Source organism: Prionailurus viverrinus, chromosome D4 (assembly GCF_022837055.1).
Source record: "Prionailurus viverrinus isolate Anna chromosome D4, UM_Priviv_1.0, whole genome shotgun sequence".
Lineage (NCBI taxonomy): Eukaryota > Metazoa > Chordata > Mammalia > Carnivora > Felidae > Prionailurus > Prionailurus viverrinus.
The window spans coordinates 46,710,638-46,725,088 of NC_062573.1; positions in this window are offsets into that span (position 1 = coordinate 46,710,638).

Here is a 14,451-nt window from a genome sequence, read left to right on the forward strand (position 1 = left end):
AGGGCAGGAACACATATGCATGTGGTCTGTAAAGTTCTCCTTCCTTGGGCACAAAGCAGGCGTGAAGGAGTCGCCAATCAGTTCTACACGATGATGTTTATTTTTGAAAGAGAGAGCGAGAGCGAGAGAGAGAGAGCGGGAGGCAGGGGCAGAGAGAGGGAGAGACAGAATCCCAAGCAGTCTCTGTGCTGTCAGCACAGAGCCCGACTCGGGGCTCCAACTCACAAACCGTGAGATCATGACCGGAGCCAAAATCAAGAGTCGGACGCTCAACTGACTGAGGCATCCAGGCACCCCAAGTCAGTGATACGAGTAAATGTTATCACCTGGATCTCAGTTCAAGTTGTCCACTGAACCCCGACATCATGTGCAAAGCTGGCAATGAGGTTTATTTATCCAGAAACATTTGCTGCACACCTACCATATGCCAGGTACTTTGCTAGGTGCTGGGGGTCCGGTGGGGGAATAAAACCATTGCCCCTTCCCTGAATAGGCTTCTTGGTTTCTCTTGCATCAGGGAGACATTCTATATCTTTCTGTGGCAAGATGGGATCATTTGGGGGAGATCACCCGGTATTACTATAAAGAGGCTTTGAGCCTGTTGCTTAATCTGTCTGTGCTTTAATTTCTTTGTTTGGGGTACAGACAAGATAATGATGCTTTCTCCCAGGAGTATTATGAGGACTGAATGAAATAGTGTGTGTAAACCTTAGTGCAGAGCCTTGTATATCACAAACATCTAATACCATTGTGATCATTACTAATCTTACTATTGTTACTTCTCAGTAGGTCTTTGTCAACCATCTCCCTCATGGCTGACTCCAAAACAACAAATGAGTGGGAAAATGCCAGCTCTAGACTCTTGCTTTGGAATGCTCCTTCTGAGGAAGTCCAGGCTACATCTACGACATGATGGAGTTTTATCCTTCATGGCTGTCCTAGTTGTATGTTTACTTGATACATTTTTATACAATTTTTAAGATAGGAAGGCAGTTTGTAGGGATGCCGGGAATCTGGAAATGGCAGCGATTTTGAGTTAGAAAACAGGACTAATGGGGAAAGACGGAAGGAACTGCAATTATTAACTTGAAGGAGAAATGGCTGAGGGGATAGGGAAGCCATCCTCTGGGACAGAAAGATTATTAAAGACAGAATGGCAACCAATGCTTCTTCAGGAAAGACAGAACAAATGGAAGGCAGACAGCATGGCAAGAGGGATTTCAGTTCTGCCTGAGGTTCTTTCCCGGCAGAGATGGTTATGAGGTCCAGAACAGGCTGTGAAACCCTTCACTGGTTCAAAAATATGAAGAATTTTCATGATGCTCTCTGCAAGTCCTCCCCTGATGGGGTCATAATCGAATAGACAAAGGTCAATGTCGGGGGTGGAAAGGTAGGAGTGGGCCCTGCCCTCAACCCAGACACTAAAACCCCATATGATGTCCTGTGGCCTCGGAGGCTTCCAGTCTCCTCTTCTGTGAGGGAAGGTTTAGGACCCTGCCTGATACTCCAGTTGCTCTGTGCGAGTTCTGGGGCCCACCTGAAGTTTGCAATCATGGTGGACACCCCATGTGGTGAACACCTTGCTGGCTGGCTCACCTTCTGAAATGCTGAATTCCGCTTTGAAGATGAAGAGTCTTTGTTGACTGGTCAGTTGAAAATTCATCATACCCACATATGGAAATTGTGTGTGACTCTAGACATTTTTTTGGCTCAAAAACGATTTCACTTTGCGGTATTTTGCAGAGTTTCCTACCTCCAGATAAGTAAAGAAATACAACAAAATGCCTCATGTGAGGCAGGCCCACTAGGTATCCTCACCGGAGTGCCTTTCACTTAGGTTCACTTATGTTGCAGGATGGTTTTTCCTCGTTTTCCCTTTCTGTCTCCTGGAAGTCGGTACACAGAAGTCTGGGATAACAGAAGGTAGTAGACGCTCTTTTAGCAAAATACCAGGAAAGAGGAAGCGCTGTGAGCCTGGGCAAGGTGGACGGCCTACTGATCTTGCAGTTCTGCGTGGAGAGACAGGCCTGTCCTCCACCTCTTGCCTGGCGCAGGGTTTTACCTCCCCAAAACATCCAGGGGGAGACGTGAGCAAAGCAGGAAAGGAAGGGGAAGAGTCCTGGGGAAGGAATGAAAGAGGGAGTAAAGGCCTGGGAGGCTGAGAGAGAGGCGAACAGGACATGGGGTGTCCAAATGGAAGAGGCTCCCCTGTCAATGTCGGGGGTGTGGTTTTGTGAGCTCTCAAGGGTTGGGAAGTGAGAACCCCAGGTAACAAAGAAGGTGGGAGAGGTGAAATTGGTAGGTGTATGCGGGGAAATTTCCCCGAACGCTTATTCCCTTTGTGGAGACTATAGCACTCGGAATGTCCAACTGGAACCTATACTAAAGTATTTTCTTAAAGCATTCTTTTTTTTTTTTTATTTTTTTTTAACATTTATTTATTTTTGAGACAGAGAGAGACAGAGCATGAATGGGGGAGGGTCAGAGAGAGAGGGAGACACAGAATCTGAAACAGGCTCCAGGCTCTGAGCCATCAGCACAGAGCCTGATGCGGGGCTTGAACTCAGGGACCGCGAGATCATGACCTGAGCCGAAGTCGGACGCTTAACCGACTGAGCCACCCAGGCGCCCCATAAAGCATTCTTCTAGACCAGGAGTCAGCACACTTTCTCTAGAGTCAGATAGGTTTTGAGGGTCTGTCCAGCTACTTAACTCTGCCGTTGTAAGTGAAGACGGCCTTAGACAACACATATGCAAATGGGCGTGGCTGTGTTCCCATAAAACTTCATTTACAAAAACAGGCAGCTGGCTGGATTTGGCAGGCAGGCCGTGGATTGCCACGCGCATCCCAGACCGGGGCTTCTCAAACCTTCATAGGCATGTGGATCACTTGGGGATCGTGACTTTGGAGGTCTGAGCTGGGGCCTGGGGTTCTGCATCTCGAACACACTCCCAGGTGCTGCCGGTCCACAGGCCACACTTTGAGAAGCAAGTTCAAACTGCAGTAGCTGCGGAGCCAGAACCAAATGTGCACGAATGAGGTGGGTGGTGTGGCTATGTGAGGTCTGAGAGCTGGGGACCGGGGGACGTGCAGTGAGCTTGCCTGTCTGGAGGAAGAACCGTTCACGGCGCCTGTGGACTGGGCATACCATCTGTGTGCCCAGGCATTCTGATTCTTCAAGAAGAACTACAAGTACAGTTCTTATGGGAGCAATCTTCTGATTTTTAAAGGTTTTTAACCTCCTGATTTTTACAGTCCTTAAAAGTTTGCCTCGGAAGTGTTTAAAACCCTGCGTGAGCCAAATAAAAATACATACGTGGAATGCTTCCTGCCCATAGGCTGCCATTTTGCCAGCCTGGTTCTAGACCCTTGGCCGGCTCCGGTGACTGCCCTGGGCCTCCTTTCCTTGACGGGAGTATGGGACTGGGCTTATACATGCTGCATTCCTCAAGCTCAGGGCCTGAAAAAGAAGGTATGCTCTTGATGTTATGGAAGAGGCTAAGGAGCCTTGAAGAAGACGGAAGACAGGGCTGCAATTCATGCTTATGGCGGTGTACATATTTAAATTGAGGCAGATGAATTACAAAAATGCAGCTGCTCTATGCAGACTAATTGCACAAAGCCCTTTTTTGCAGGGCAGCAACTCCACACCTGTAGGGGCCGACCTCCCAAGCAACTTTCTCAAAGTTCCTGGGCTGGTTTCAAATGAAGAAGCTAGTATTTGAGCCCAGCCTTGTGGACCCCAAATTCTGTGTTCCTTCCACCACCACCCACCGACTCTGATTTTGATGAGTATTTTTAAGTGACAACGTTCAACCTATCATCTCCCCGAAATCCAGATAGAAGCCACATTTGTAAGGCACAGGCACGGCCAATGTGATATTTTTATCTGAAATATTTACAGGTGGAAAGAATTAAAGCAAGTGATGGAGTATTGAAGGTTAATGCCATCTTTTAATATGGAAAAACTACTCTCTCCACAAGAAATATACTTGTGGGATAATCTTGAGATATGTGTGTGCGTGCTCAAAATGTCAGCCAGGGTTTCATTAATTTCAGCCTCCCCCTAGAACACTACGTTATGGTTCTGAGGCTGCGTGTGAGCATGCTGACACAGGCGGGACCATGGCGCCTGGCCCTCGGGGGGGAATTTATGGTATGATGTGTGAGGAATCCATCATACGGTTTGGCTGGTGCCCCCAGCTTCTTAATCAGAGATGGGAGACGCAAGACAAATGTTGCCTCCTTAGCTTTGGGTGCTATGTCCCGGCTCAAGCTTTGATCCATCAGGACAAACACTTCCACGAGGCAGGCCAATTAATAAGATAGCTTAACACCCAGCAACTCAGAACACAGAGGAGTGCTCTGCCCTCCGTTTCTCCCCGGCTGTTATTTAACAATTCTCTAGGCTAAAGGATCATGTCGTAGAGTTTTTAGGCTAGCAAACGGCCTTGTGAAGGTGTCTAAGACATAGCCTCATTTATTCTGGCCTCGTTGTTAAGATCATGCTCACAACAGAACCACAGCCAGTGTATAGATTATGGACCCAGCCATTCTGTCATGGGCGTCCGCTTCAGGAGCCCATTTGAAGGGCTCATCCTCCTATCAGCGAAGCACACAGATTAAGGGGTAGCCTCTGGAGGCAGCTGGTCGTGCCTTCAGCTCCCAGCAACTCCATGTTCAAGCGGAGTAACTTGGGAGAGTTACACGAACATTACTTCCGGCATCTGTAACGTGGGATCAATATCACTTCCTGTTTTGCAGCGCTGTTGGGAAGATGACAGATACTGGGTTGACAGTGTCCTCAGCACAGTACTTGGCACTCAGTAAATCACCGCTGGGTTGTAGTCTGTGTTTGCAGGGTTTTTTTTTTTCCTGTGGTTTTTCCTCTGTGTGGTGTCCTGGACCAAGCCCTAGCTTTGGGGTGGCCTGATTAAGGTTTGAATTTCTGTTCTGCCCCTTACCATCTGTGCAATTTTGGGGAAGGCCTTTAATCTTGCAAACATCTTCCTCATCAGTGAAATGGACATAATGATAGTGCCTGCCTTGGAGAGCTGTAGTTAAGATTGAGCAGTGGTTGTATATAAAATGCTTATATTACAATGCCTGGCATATACTAAGCACTCAATAAATGTTTATTATAAATATTAAGTAGGACATGCACTTGGGAATCTGTGAAGGCTTTGACTACATGTGGAAAGGGATATTTCTAGTCCTCCTCTAAAACATATCAAAGAGCTCCAGAGAGTCTAATTGACCTCAGGAACTTTTATCTATAAACTGAGACCATGCCCAATGCAGACTCATTTGCACTTTTTTGGGAAAATAACTTTCTAGGGTGCAAAAGGTATCAAAACCCACAAACTGCAGTCCAATTCTTCCTGAAATAAATCCGTGGATCCATTGTTGGGGAAGTGCATAAACCCAAACCAGAGTTACTATTTATTGGGCAACGCGAACGTGTAGAGCACAAGGCTGGATGCAGGGCGGTGAAGCCTAAGTCCGATAACCCCGTGAGGCCACTTGTATTGTCCGTGTGTAAAGCAGGAGAAGCCTGAAGCACAGACAGGATGAGCACTGAGGGTCTCAGAACTTGGGAGAGACGGAGCTAGAACTTGAACTGTCCTGCTGCCAAGCTCCATGTTCGTCACAAGGGGCGGCCCTTGCACATACGTTCTGAACTTTGCACTTCTCAGCTGTCCTGATGCATTGGGCCGGGCAGGGATTCCTGTCTGTTTTGTAGAAGAGGAAACCGAGGCTCAGACAGGCCATGGAACTGGCACGTGCCCACCCGGCTCGGGGCGGAGCTGAGACTCACCCCTCTCCGCCACACCGGTGCCGCTCCCGCTCCCGCTCCCGCTCAGAACCTGGATGGTTTCCCCAGTAGGCAGAATGTGCTCACGGACGTGGCTGGGTGGGGGAGGAGAGCAAAGTTTATCCACGAGTCCCTGAAAGAAGTTACATTTTCCCATTATTGCTGTCTCGCCGGCAACGCCTGTCATCTTGAGAAGAGACCCAGAGACCGATGTGCAGGCTGGCGTTGTTGCCCCAAATAAACCACGGAGGGCAGATTTTCCTGCGATGCAGAGACAGCTAGCCTGGGTCTGCGAGTACATATTTCTCACTATAAAGCAAACAAGCCGACTGGCAGAGCACTGTAGGGAAAATGACATCACTGCAGAATTTTAGGGCTAATCATTTAGCTGGATTAGCCCCAAAGTGCTGTGTCTAAAATCAGCATCCCTGCCTCTTTATGTACTCCAGATGAAACACATTAGCAGAAATATGGCAAGGGACACTCACAATACTCGGTTCTACACTCTCAGCAGTTTTTGCAAATCTGCAATTAGTCTAAAGGGCCTGGGTAAATTAGGCCTCTTGATAAATGAAGCACCTAGACAGGCCTCAGATTTATTGGATCCCGCTGTCCCGCTGTCCAGAGCCCTTGTCAGCTCCTTGCAGGGCAGGGACAGTGCAGGGGGAAAGGAAAAGGAGCCCATTCAGGCCTGGAATTACCCCCCAAAATCTTTGAAAAGACCACGCTTGAAGCTGCCACCTCTTTGCCTGTAGAAGTTTCTGCCAGGAACATAGTAGGTGAAGTAGGAAGCCTTTGCCAGGAAGTTTGTGGGGGGTGGTGGTGGGGGGGAGGGTGGAGGAGGCCCATCCCACATTCAAGCAGAAGAGATGGGGAGGGCAGGGTTATCTCCCATTCTGGGCCACCCAACTGTGCCCTGAGCCCTTGAATTGGCCCTGAGTGCTGATGGGCACCACGGGCCTCCTGCCCAAGGGCTCTCTCACTCTCTCAGTTGTGGTTCTTAACCCATTATTTCCCCAGATGCAGTTTTCCACATGCTTCATGCAATAGACAGCCAGGGTGTTTTGACTACATGGAGAGGTAGTCGAACAGTGTCCGGAAAAGTACTCCCAGAGAGGGGGAGTGTTGGCCATGCCTTACAGCAAACTCCAGAGGCCAGGAGGCGGTCTGTGGCTATGGCTCCGCTAAAGGGGACATCTGGGGAGGGGACGGCCGGGCCTATTATCCTGATTTATGCCCGCGGATCATGGGAAGCAGTTCATAACCATATTGGGGTGACACCTGCTAACTTTGCTGCTGGTGCTGCTGAGGCTGTGGTGCTGAAGTCAGCTGAACTGGGCCGGCGGAGGGTTCTAAGCAGATGAGTACAGGTTTTTGGGGGTGGTGAGACTCAGTGTTTGTTAAGTCTCTTACTTGTTTTTGCCACGGTTTCTTTCCTGACTACAGAAGGTAATGCATGTTTTGGGATGGTAGGTACACCGCCTGAATGTTTTAAATTTACAAAGTTGTAAACTAATAGAGGCTTATGTAGACAATCTAAAATTGAGGTCCGTGCACGCATGCATGTGTGTCTGTCTGCCTGTTGGTCTCTCTCTATCCCTTCTTGTCTCTATCTTATAGTCTTAGGACTGCCGTCTCTTTCTCTCCCCTCTCAAGAACCCAGCAGGGCGTGCTGTGGCCCTCCGGTCCCTTTGCCTCATCCCCCAGGCTGAGTACTTTGTCACTCAATTCCTAGCAGCTGGGAGTCAGGTGGGCAGGCTGGGGAAGAGTCAGGAGCACCCCAGGGTGGGAGTTTTCCACAACCCCGTTCTCCCAGAGGCAGCAGGAAGCACCTTTGCCAAAGCGCCGCCTGCAGCCTGCTGTGATTCAGCGTCTCTGGTCTGCAGATCAGTTGGGCGATTCTGCTGTCAGCCCACATTGATTTTCCTGTAGATTACATTACCTCCAATCACAAAAGAAATTGTACTCCTCTCCTGGAGTGTCAGGGCAAAATGAATAGCAAACATTTTCCTGCAGGCAGCTCAGCTCTCCCGTCAAAGTTGCTTGAGCAGGCAGGGCGCTGTCCTTGTCCCGCACCTCCACCCCCAGCCCGCGCCCCCACCGCCTCAAACTTTTCCTGTCTGACTCAGTGAAAAAGTTTCCAGGCTGAGGTGGGGCATTAAATCCAACCTGGAGTACACAGGATACCCAATTATGCCGCAGTGAGATCCTTCTGTGTCTTAAGGCCTCCTAAATTATGGAATTAAGAGGGTTTAGTGGGGGGGAAAAAGAGCTGATGACACCAGATGTGTTCAGAATTTAGAATGTGCTTTCTCATATGTTAAAAAAGATCCTTTGAATATCATCAAAGAGATTGAGCAATTTTTATTCCTTTTAAGAGTTGCTTTGAGGCCTGATTGGGGTCTCTGGTCTCAGCTCATGTGCGTGCCTGTGTGTGTGTGTGTGCATGTATGTGTGTTGTATCACAAGGGCCTCTCTGACTATGGTGGGTGCCAACCCCACCTTCTGAAACCCTGGCATGCAGGGAAAGCCTCGCTCATGTGGGCAGCTTTGGCACGGAGTCCTGGCACCGTGGATGAAGAGAGGCGTCAGCACTTTTCAAACAATGAACTAGCAGCAGAAGGCAGGCGCCAAATCTCCAAAGTGGGCTTTGTGGGAGAGGTGAGGTCTGTGTCTGGCTTATAACCTGCCTACAAAGGCTGGACGAGGAAAAGGCACAAGACATTTGAAAAGTAAGACAGTATATTTCCTCTAAGCGCACCATGGTGGTCACATAAGCATAAATCTCCACCCAGTTAAGCATGGATTTCTGTGTTTCCATGTGAAATAATAATAACACAAATTTTAGTGGATAACTTAACCAGTACACATTGGAGCCCTGACCCCCGGTACCTGTGAATGTGACCTTATATGGAAACAGGGTCTTTGCAGATGATCAAGTTAAGAGGAAGTCATTATGGTAGGCCCTAATCCAAAATGACCGGTGTCCTTATAAAAAGGGGGAAATTTAGGCCAGAGGGAAGGCCATGTAAAAACACAGAGAGAAGATGGTCATTTGTTTACAAGGAATGCCAGTGATTGCCAGTAAGCCACCAGAAGCTGAGAGGCAGGTCTGGACAGATTCTTCCCTCACAACTCTCAGAATCAACCCTACCAGCAGCTTGGTCTTTGGACTTTTTGCTTTCAGGACTGGGAGACAATAAATTAAGGTTGTTTACGGCACCCAGTTTGGGCAACTTTGCTATGGCAGTCCCAGAAAATGCATGTACACAAGTTCATGCAGTCTGTCGATAGTACAGGTGGGTGTGTATCCAGGCCTGTCCCACAGCACAAGCTGCACAATACCTTTCTCCACAAAGAAGTACACAGCACCCAGGCTCATTTAAGTGGGCCTCGAATCTTCTGTAGTTATTGTATTGGGGTGGTTGGGGCCGGAGACGGAAGAAAGAATTTATTATAAATTAGTATTGTATATATTTTAGCTTAGGAAAGTTAAAAGCCTGCTAATTTGATAATTTATAGGAAGGACCTTAAAATGTTTCTATCCTTTGACCTACTTCTAGAAATGTATGCAAATAAAGTAGTAACGGAATATAGTTCCATATTTATGTAGAACTATTTATCACCGTGCCATTTATGTAACAAGAATGCCCCGCATCCCCAAGTGGTACAAACTGCCCTATTTCTTTATTTTTCAAAGTTAAATCAAATCTGGGCGAAGCCAATCCTAGCTAAGGGTAGTGAGAAGAGTTGTCTGTTCCTCAGCCTCAGGCTGGGTTTGAGGACCCTGGCAGAGCATCCCCAGCCATGGTGGGCACTGACCCATGGACAGTGACACGGCAGGCCCTCCCTGAGGTCCCCCAGGGCACCAGGCTCACGTGGGGACATAGCTCCATCATGGGTCAAAGACCAACCCTTATTTCTCTCCTGGTCTTGGGAGGAACTGGCCTCTTTTCAACACCTACAGCTCACAACTTTCATCCCTCTCCTTGGACGGTGGAGCCTGTGACTGTTAAGGGCCTTCACTTTTGAAACACAAAGGGTCGTACACTCTCCTGGAGTTTTCACTTTCTATCTGGGAGCAAAGTGAAGCCTTTAGAAACACCTTGGTTTTCTTTCTCTCAGAGGGGGTGTAGCTCAGCAGATACTACTTTCGGCCAGGTGATGCTCTCATCTGGGGCTGGGATCTTCTTTCAAGCTCATTCAAGTTGTCAGTAGCATTCGGTTCCTTGCAGTGGTAGGACCAAGGTCCCTGTTTCCTTACTGAATGTCATTGGGAACTGCTCTTAATTCCTATAAGCTTCTAGCCTTCCTTGCCATGTGGTCCTCTTTCTAAAGCCACCAAGGGAGGGTCTCCTTTGCTTCAGACCCTTTCATGCCTCAAGTCTATCTCCAGACAAGCCCCATCTCTTGTAAGGTTCATTTGATTAGGTCAGGTGACCCGGATAACCAATCTCCTTAAAGTGTGCCATGCAACGTGACCTAATCATGGGGATCCCAGACCATCATATTCCCAGGTTCCTCCTACCCATTCACTAGGAGGAGATTAACCAAGGGCAGAGGGCACTGGGGGTCATCTTAGAATTCTGTCGAACACAGATAGAGTAAGCAGTGTAGACAGCAAGATCTCAGCCATGGAACATTTATATGTTCAGAAAACAGTGATGTGACATAGACATCCATGTTAATAAGGTCCTTCTGTAGGGTAGGATTATGGATGCTTTTGTTTTCTTCTTTGTACTTTTCTGTATTTCCTAAGTATTTTATAATTTGCATATGTTCATTTTATAATCAGAGAAAAGCCCACATTATTTGGATAAAGAAACAATGGGGCCTCAGATGAGGATAGTAATGCTTGGCTAACAGGCATTTATTTGATCTGTAGCATTACTTGTGTAAGGCTAAGCAGTTTATTCATTCATTGACTCATTCATTCACTAGCCAGAGCATAGAGGTTAGGACAGATTTCATTTTCCTATAAGAGTGTGTGGTGATAGAGACTCTCTGTGTAGACTTTTCCTGGAATAGCTTCATACTTTTCAGCAAAAAGATCCCGAAAGGCAAGTGGCACTTCTGTTTGTAATTACTCCTGGGAAAAAATATTGAAGGCAAGTTACTCAAACTGGTTGAGAAATACTTTGCCACTTCTATTTTCCCACCACTGCAGCTTGATAATTTTCAGGTTTTGAAATTTCCCGTTGTCTTTGTTAGCAGAAAATACCAGCTTCTCATAAATAACCAAAATGAAGAAACAGAACTCTTGGCTCAAATTCACTTTTTCAGCCTGACATGTCAGAAGGATCCCGATGCCAAAACTCTCTCTCGAAACAGAAGTGTGGCCCTGGGAGACCCAGCAACACAAATGAACCAGAAACCCCCTCCACTAACATTAGAAAGAGGGATTGCTCAAGGAGGATAATCTCAGCATGTGGCAACATCACCAGGGGGCACATTGGCCATCTTGGGGCATTCTGTGCCGGTAACATGTCGAGGACTCGAATAAAAAAAAAAATGAAGAGAATCTGAAATCAGTGGGGTTGTGCAAAACACTCGGCAAGGCTGCCCTGGGCCAAATGTGATGCTGCCTGACTTGACTTTGGGGCTGCCTCACCTCCTTCCCTGCCATGCCCCTTCCCCGCTTGGGTGCCCCAGCCTCCAACCCCAGATCCTGTTCTCAGTTAGTGATGACCATGAGGGTATTGATTCTGGGGTGGATACTTTCAGGGGTATTTGGATTTTAATAAGGAAATGTAAAAGGTGGAAAAACTTTGAAGTTGGAAGAGTTTGCTAATTGTGGAAGGACCAGTAAAGGCTTAATTTTGCTCAAGAGCCCTACCCAATATCCCCGAAGTCATTCTCTTCCATTTTGAACAATTACTGGTGTTGACTTGGCCCAAGGACAGATCCCAAGGACTCTTGTCTCTCGGCCTTCAGTGGGTGTGGCTAGCTGAAGGAAGCTTCTGGAGGCACTCCTGAAGAAGGGGAAGCTCTTCTTCCCTGAGATTGGGTATGTTCAGGCAAAGCTGAAATTAAAGTCTGCTTTAATTAAAAAAAAATTGATGGCGTTTTTAAATACACAAAAACATACAAATTATGAAGCAGAAAAAATAATTGGAGAATCGTGAAACTGCTACCCAACTGAAAATGAAGAACAGTATGACCCTCCATCCATCCCTTATGTTGGCCCCTTTCCTTCGCACCCCCCACCCCCACACTTGGCAAGTAACCATATCTGAATGTTGCTTTTGTTTTTTTGTTTTTTTGTTTTAAATCTTCCTTATTCCTACTTGTTTCATTATGGTTTTACCACATATCCACTCTGTTGGTTATGTGCTGCTTATGTGTTCCACTCTGTATAAGGGCCATCACGACGTATGCATTCTTTTGTGACTTGCTGCTTTTGTTCAACATTACGTGTTTGGGATTCAACACGGTTTTTGTGTCTGTAGCCTTGGTCCATGCATTCTCAATTCTCATTCTGTTTCGTATCCTGTTTTATGAAAACAACCGAATTCAACCATTTATTCTCTTATTGACGGAGCAGCTTTAGTTTTCAAATCGGCTTTAAACATGCTTTCACCATAAGGTTTAGGCTGGTATTTATTCCAATAGTGGTAAAGACCAGGTGTGGTTGGATAGGCCTCGGTGACTCTCCGGAAGCACGTGTGGGATGATGATGCAGAGTGCTGGACGGGCTACCTGAGACAGAATGCTCAGGAGGGTTTCCTGGAGGATGGATATCTAGGCTTCGGAAGAACCAGCCACACATAATCAGGAGGAAGAGAATTCCAGACTAAAGGAACCGCATGTGTGAGAGCGAGAACTTCACGTGTTCCAGAATCTGTGAGAACGGGGTGAGAGGGAAGTGTGGCTCTAGGTGAGCCGCAGGCACATCTGGGAGGGGTTCGGGGGGCCATGGGGAGGGTTTTGGATTTTACCCTGTGTGCAAAGGGAAGGTGTTAAAGGGTTTTTAAGCAGGGGTGGGTGGCATGACCAGAGGTGTGTTTTTAGAGAATGGGGGGAGGCAGCGGGAGTGGAGGTGGCTCTGGTGGGAAGGGGCAGGGGCCCAGAGCACGGCAGCGGTCGGAGAGGTGAGGGAGACGAAACAACTGGGGTTCCACGATGGTTTGGAGCCAAGCAAGGGGCATCGTTACAACTTGTTTCTAAGGAGACACATAATCAGCATTAGGGATAGAAGGGGAAATCATGGGACCCAGCTCACTTCACGGGAGAAGAGACAGTTCAGAAATGGCTGAGCCGGGCAGATGATGAAAGCTGTGCCCCCCCCCCCCCCCGCCCCAGTATCGAGACGGTACATGTGTTTGCAACTCCCTCCTTACCTGCTTCCGTTTCCTAATTGTTTTATCTGCAGAGCATCTTTAAAAACATCAAAGATGTCCTTTTCTACCGGAATGCAGCAGACAACCACCACCTTTCCCAGTCTTCCAGAGGCCAGGGGACATCCTTGCCCCCCCCCCCCTCACCGCCCCCCATCTAGACCCATGACAGTGACCCTCCCAACCCTTCCTGGTTAGGACTGCCTGATGACTGTTTTGTCAGTTCCCTACCTTGGCACCGGCTTTCTATCTCCCTAACAACATACCGCCCATTTAAAGTACCGTAAAACATGACCAAATGGGGAATATCGGTGGCTGTTTAGTATGCTTTAAAATTCTTTAATTTGCTGTACCACAATAACTTGCACTTTAATAAAAGCAATCTCTCGTCTTAATAGCCACACAATAAAGAGTTATTTATATGAGGCAGTGTGCAGGCCCGAGCCTTCCAGGTGTGCCCCAGATTTGAAGCACTCGCAGCGATCTGCGGGGATGGGGCTGCCTGACGCAGCCCAGACAAGCCTCCTAAACGCTGCCATTTTGCGGTGTCACAGCCCCGGGGCTGCAGCCGGCCCCAGGCTCCTGGCCCTGCACAGCACGCTCGGTGCGCTGATTTATTTCGGTATTACGTTTAATTGTTTCCTTCTTGTTGAAGCCTTAACATGCGATGCTTGTAAATCTGACCCGAATCCTCCATATGGCGCTCTGGTTTTCCATTTTCAAATGCATTCGCCCTGGAATAATGAGTGTGGTATAACTCAATTTGAGTTCTGCTGCTGGGGACTTTATTACATAATGCTTTCTAATTGACCCTCATAGTTTAATAAGACAGAACATTTCACCAGAACATTGACAAAAGTTATTAATTTTCACTTCAGCAGAGACCCATGTCCCAATTAAATCCCCTGGGAATGCCTGACTGACTGACTGACCTCATTATGGCTAATGCTTATTAGTCCTGTGGAGAGGATAGCATCACACACTGTTAAAATGCCTAAATGAGCACATACAACCATCCAACGTGATTACAATTTACATACATGACTAATTTTACTCCCCTAATCCTTGTCTGGTGCAATGAATGTGGTATGCTGCTGTCATACCACGGGATCAGCCATCGAGGATTTGGAAGGTGTCGTAAAAATGCCCTGCCAGTGCGCTCAGCTACACCCAGTTAAATTATATCTGCCTTTCTAGGAAACTATTTCAAGTGTGTGGGCGTCTTTCAATGGGGAGGTTGACTTGCACCCGCTCCTTCTTTAATACAGAAATCTAGGACTCATTTGGTCCCCTGGTTT